Source organism: Brachyhypopomus gauderio, unplaced genomic scaffold, assembly GCF_052324685.1.
Source record: "Brachyhypopomus gauderio isolate BG-103 unplaced genomic scaffold, BGAUD_0.2 sc187, whole genome shotgun sequence".
Taxonomy (NCBI): Eukaryota; Metazoa; Chordata; class Actinopteri; order Gymnotiformes; family Hypopomidae; genus Brachyhypopomus; species Brachyhypopomus gauderio.
The window spans coordinates 265,638-272,234 of NW_027507008.1; the positions used below are offsets into that span (position 1 = coordinate 265,638).

Below are 6,597 nucleotides of genomic sequence, written 5' to 3' on the forward strand. Positions count from 1 at the left end.
CGCATTTTTAATTGTGTCTGTAACTATTGATTGCCTTATTTACTGTTCTCCCTCTGTTTGTTATGCCAAGTCCGTTATGTGCCAGGTGTTTATTGTGCATTGTGGTGATGCCTAATCTTTTTGATGCCACCTTGACAACGTTACCGTACTGCTGTGCTCATGTTAATGCCTTGTACACGACATGCGTATGTCTTGAGTTGTACTGCCCTTGCTGTTTTTTTCTTTCCTCCAGGATTGTATTTGCGCTTCACATGCGCGTTGAGTAGGATCTGCCTCATACGGCTGTAATTGTGTGTTTGATGCCATGTTTCTGCCCTTATACGCTACTGGACTGTCTTGTGTGTGGTCGCCGGGACGGCTGACCTCTTGGGGGGGGGCTGTGTAGCGTCGGGCCAATGGGGGGTGCCGGAGGGTGACACCATTACCCATGAGCCCTTGCGGCCCCGGCCCTGTTGTGTTTAATTATGCGATGTTTATGTTTGTATAGTGTTTTTAATGATTATTTATTGTGTTTTATTAGTTAAGTCACCCCGGTCCATCCTTTTGTGTACCTGTGCATTATCTTAGTTTCCCCTCCATGTATGTGTAACGTTGCCGTCGTCATGACCTCCCCCTGTGTTTCATGTGCAAGGCGTACCTCATTTAGGCCTCGAGTTATACTGATTGTGCCTGTGAGTGCCAGTTTTATTACAAAGAACAATAAAACCTCTGTTCTGTTTGGAGAATGGACTTCTCTGCAACTTCTTTCTACCACACCACGCCACAATAAGTTTAAACTGAATGCATTGTGAGATAGATAACCAGTGTAACGTAGCAGACATAATAAAGTGAGCAGACCAGTTTGTTTTGGTTTGCCAAACAAAGTTTTGAGTTTCAGGAGAAAGAGAGTTATCAAGATATAATAACTTAATATAATCAAGATTGGACATGATTAAGCATGAACCAGAGCGTCAGTGTGGTGGTGGCTGGCTATGAGCCCAAGTCTAGCAATATAGCAGGGGTAGAAGAAGATCGTGGCACCATGAAGTCTGGAAATTATGAACTTAGGACCAGTGACTAGAACCACAGTTTTGTAAGGATAGTCAGGTAATTAATGCTCATCTACATTTTAAGATCTCGAATATAGGAGAGCATAGCAAGGGGTGCTAGGGTAGTGGTCATCAGCATAACAGTGGATGTGAAGACCATATTCATGACTAATTTGACCAAGGTGTAACATATAGATAATTACATGGAAATGGCCAAGAACTGATCCCTGGGGTGCTCCTTGATTAACATTAACATTGTGAGATTTATGAACAGGAAGTGAACATGACATGTGCAGTGTTTCTAATGACTAAGAATAAACAAAACTCTTGAGGAAAAGGAGGAATTTAATGAATAAGGTGCACAAAAAAACCCGTGACATGATCCGAATTAAGGAAACAATAACCAGCAGTACTGGTACAAAGACAAGCTATATATAGATGAACATATGGCCCTCAGGTGCTGGGGATTATAATGGTCCCCACCCACCTGAGGCACAAACACAATGCAACAGCAACAGAACAACATAAACTACTGCCGCTGTGGACGGAGGCAGCAGGCAGGGGGCCCCCGTATCATGACAGTACAATCAGTGTCAGCATGGATTAATGTCTCTAAGTAAAACCATTGCTAGACATATAGGACTGGTCAAAGTGAGGGGTCCACTGAATTCTGACAAGAAATCTGAAGAAGTTTCCAACTGAAGATTTCTTACTGTTCCCCAAAACAATCAGCCTCAGTGCCACTAAAAAATGTAGAGTTGTACAGCTTAACTTCTGAGTGTGTGTATGTGGGTGTTAGTGTTTGGTTGTGTTTATGTAGAAGTGACATTTAGTATGTGGTGTGTATGTGTGTGTTGTAGTGCATGGGGGGAGTTGTTCTCCTTCTCTCTGCAGGTTATCTAGCTGCAACACAGGAAGGCTGTGAGTTACTGACTTACTGTTTTTTCATACATGCATACACACAATCTCTCTCTGTCTTTCTCTCTCTCTCTCTCTCTCTCTCACTCACTCACACACACAAAGACACACAATGTTTCACTCAATTTTCTCTCAGTCTTAGTAGTTCAAAGTATCTTTATTAGTATGAAATGAATACAAGTGTCAAAGCACCATAAAAATGTTAAGAGCATGAGAGATAACTAAAGTAAAGGATAACTAAAGTAACGGATTTGGCAAATATGCAAAAGTATATGTATACATATGCTTTATATATGTGCTTATAAATACACACTTTAAAATAGTGTGTGTCTCTTTCACATACACACAAATAATTGCTATTACCCTTTTTCTATCTCTGAAACACCCATATTATCAGTGTATTTATCAGAACACATACACATTAATCACTTACACACACTCCCTTCTTTCTCACTCTCTATTTATACACACACATGCACACACACATCGCAGCATCCCTCTCTAATAAACACACACACACAGCATATGTGTTTGGGGTGATTAGGTGATTTAGCCGTCTTTTCTGTCTCCACAGCTGGCTCCGGGACACCTGTGGCAGCGTCGGCGTGGACTACGTCGACAACTGGGAGAGTTTCCGTGAGCGTCCGTCACTCTACCGCCGAGATGGACTTCACCCCAGTCGCCTAGGCTCGGCAGTCCTCTCCCGGAACATCGAGGACGTGCTACGCCGAGCCTGACCAGCCACAACAAACCACGCAAATCAGCTAAGTAGAACTTACTTCCCTAACTACCAAACCATTGAGACTGTGTCTGTTAGCCGTGGCAGGTATAAGAATAACAGGGCGATATGTTTTAAAAATCTAATTAAAATTAAATTAAATAATCAACGCGAAGTAAGCAGCAATATTAAGCTAAGGCTAGGACTTTTAAACATTAGATCGCTTGCATCAAAAGCTGTGATAGTAAACGAAATAATCACAGATAACAGACTAAATGCACTCTGTTTAACAGAGACATGGGCTAGAGTGGACGAATATGTAAGTTTTAATGAAGCAGCTCCTCCTGGATACAGTTATGTTCATCAGCCCCGTATCACAGGGCGTGGAGGTGGAGTAGCCACAATATATGACATAGATATAGGTTTTACTGTAAAACCAACCACCTCTATTAACTCATTCGAGGCTCTGATAGGTGAAATAGGCAATAATCTTATAGGCAATAAAACAAAGCTTAAACTAGTGACCATCTATCGACCGCCGGGTCCTTACTCAGAATTTCTTAAGGAATTTGCTGAGTTTCTTTCGGAAATAGTCTTAACCATCGAGAGATTTGTAATTGTGGGTGATTTCAACATTCATTATGAAAATGAATCAGACCCACTGAAAATCGCGTTCGACTCCATACTAGATTCAGTAGGTATAGCCCAAAATGTGACAGGGCCTACCCACCGCTGTAAACACACCTTAGACTTAATACTTACTTACGGATTAAACATAGAACATTTGGCAGTCATCCCCCAAAATGACGCCATTTCAGATCATTCCCTACTAATATATGAAATGGCTTTATACGATGTACATCAGATGCGCCATACAAAAACCACGCGCACTATCACATCCGACACTGCAGCAACATTTATAAACTTACTACCAGAGCTACCGAACACTATGCCACTGCAGCCCAATGAATTAGAACAGGCAACACAACAGTTTTATTACACACTCAGCAATACCTTAGACAGTGTAGCTCCAGTTAAAACAAAATTAATTAGGGAGAAAAAGCTTGCACCATGGTATGACGACCACACCCGTCTTCTAAAACAGGCAGCTCGAGCAGCGGAGCGAAAATGGAGATCCACCTCACTAGAAGTGTTTAGAATCACATGGAAAGACGCCATAGTCAAATACAAACATGCCTTAATAAAAGCTAGAGCCGCATACTATTCGACACTAATAGAAAACAACAAAAATAACCCTAGATTTCTCTTCGCGACTGTATCAAAACTAACAAGAAATATCAACGACACTAGTTCTAATACAACACTTACACACACTAGCGATGAATTTTTAAACTTTTTTAATAATAAAATAGATAATATCCGACTACAGAGTCATAATACATTGCAGCCTAACCTCCAATCCAACCCCAGTAGTTTAGTTATTAGTAACTATGCATCCAAAAATATTACCGAGCTAAATGTCTTCGATCCTATATCGCAAAAAGAGCTCACAACACTGATTAATTCATCTAAGCCTACATCATGTATATTCGACCCAGTTCCAACCCGTCTATTTAAAGACCTACTCCCAGCCATTGCAGGGCCCTTACTTAATATGATTAACTGTTCCCTTAACCTAGGGTACGTGCCCAAACAATTAAAATGCGCCGTAATTAGACCCTTGATTAAAAAACAGAATCTAGATCCGCAGATTCTAGCCAACTATAGACCCATTTCTAATCTCCCATTTATCTCTAAAATTTTAGAAAAAGCAGTTTCCAATCAGTTAAACCACCATCTCCAATCAAATAGTATCCATGAAAAGTTCCAATCAGGATTTAGACCAAACCACAGCACTGAAACAGCTTTACTCAGGGTAGTGAATGATTTACTAATATCGGCCGATAATGGGCTAGTCTCGTTCCTTGTACTGTTAGATCTTAGTGCAGCTTTTGATACTGTAGACCACAACATTTTGCTGGATAGACTAGAAAACACGGTAGGTATTAAAGGAGTCGCACTCTCCTGGTTTAGATCATATTTGACTGACCGTTTCCAATGTGTAAGTGTTAATAATAAAACCTCTAAATCTGTGCAGGTTAAATACGGTGTCCCACAAGGGACAGTCCTAGGACCACTTCTATTCACACTGTACATGTTACCCCTAGGCGAGATTATGCATAAGCACGACATCAGTTTCCATTCCTACGCAGACGACACTCAGCTATATTTATCGGCAAAACCCGATGATTTAGGCGCAAACAGTAAAATAGAGAAATGTGTAGAAGAGATTAAACATTGGATGGCGTGTAACTTTCTAGCACTAAATCCCGATAAAACAGAATTAATAATAGTTGGGTCTAGGGCTGCGAGAGACAAGATACATAATGTAGCATTGAATCTACATTCTTTTACTATAACCCCCAGCGCAGAGGTAAAGAACTTGGGCGTCACAATAGACCCAGATCTCTCGTTCAATACACATATTAATAATATAACTAGGGTAGCGTTCTTTCACTTGCGCAACATTGCCAAAATTAGAAACATATTAAATACTAGTGATGCAGAAAAACTAATCCATGCATTCATATCCTCTCGTTTAGACTATTGCAACAGTCTCTTAGCTGGATGTTCTGGTAAATCGATAAACAAACTCCAGCTGGTTCAGAACGCAGCAGCACGAGTTTTAACAAAAACTAAAAAGTTTGATCACATTAGTCCCGTACTATCGTCATTACACTGGCTGCCAATTAGATTCCGTATTGACTATAAAATACTTTTATTAACATATAAAACGCTGCATGGCTTAGCTCCAGACTATCTTAGTGAACTTATTGAACAATATAACCCAGCGCGTTCACTTCGCTCACAGGACGCAGGGTTATTAACTGTTCCTAGGATCAAAAAGATCACAGCAGGTGGAAGAGCCTTTTCTTTTAAAGCTCCACAATTGTGGAATAATCTTCCTGCCTCTATTCGGGACTCAGACACAGTCTCAATGTTTAAAACTCGATTAAAGACTCATCTGTTTAGTTTGGCCTTTGATTAATTTGTTACATATTTACTACATCTCGTATCTTTTCTCCAAGGTTCACCTGGAGAGTAACACTGCAGTCGGAGCCTACAATACCAGCATCGCTGCTCCGACATGGAATGAAAGCCTGGCGTTCATCAACAGACATTTACAATGACAATATCAAAACCCAGAACTTTCATTTTTACCTTTACTTAGTCTGATTGTGTGATTTGTGTGTGGCTTGTGTATTTGTCTGTATTTTGTGTAATTTGTGTGTTAACGGGCCGCCCAATGGAGGATGGGTTCCCTTTTGAGTCTTGGTTCTCCCGAGGTTTCTTCCTATTCCCCACCATCATAGGGAGTTTTTCCTCGCCACTGTCGCCTTTGGCTTGCTCATTAGGGTTCTGGGCCCATAGTATTGTTAACCTTTTAAATCCTGTAAAGCGCTTTGTGACATGTGTTGTGAAAAGCGCTATACAAATAAACTTTGATTTGATTTGATTTGGTGCAGCTTCATTTCTGAGAGTGTGTATTCTGAAATGTGAAAGACCTTATGTGTGAGATGCATTTGTTATGTGCAGCTGTAGGTGTGTTTTATCTCCTTCTGTCTGCAGGCCGTCTGACTGCAATATTTCAGAGGATGGCTGCGCTGCTCTGTCTTCAGCTCTGAAGTCAAACCCTTCATCACACTTGAGAGAGCTGAATCTGACCCACAATAAACTATTCGACTCAGGAGTGAAGCAGCTCTCTGCTTTACTGAAGGATCTACACTGTAAACTGGAGAAACTAGAGTGAGTTACTGACACACACAAACATACACACACAGACTGTGGGTAGACGAGCGTAGGAGGCAGACACAATTACTGAGAGAAGTTGGGTTTATTAGCAACTGTGGGAGAAACCCAAACTGGGTTTAG

At 40.9% G+C, this 6,597-nt stretch overlaps 1 long non-coding RNA gene across 1 annotated transcript; it reads left to right on the forward strand.

Moving 5' to 3' along the window:
* The first annotated feature begins 2,500 nt into the window (after positions 1 to 2,500).
* On the forward strand, positions 2,501 to 6,181 carry LOC143502054 (uncharacterized). Its single transcript, XR_013127068.1, has 2 exons — positions 2,501 to 2,714; positions 5,754 to 6,181. It is a non-coding gene; the product is annotated as an uncharacterized LOC143502054 (long non-coding RNA).
* The last annotated feature ends 416 nt before the right edge of the window (positions 6,182 to 6,597 follow it).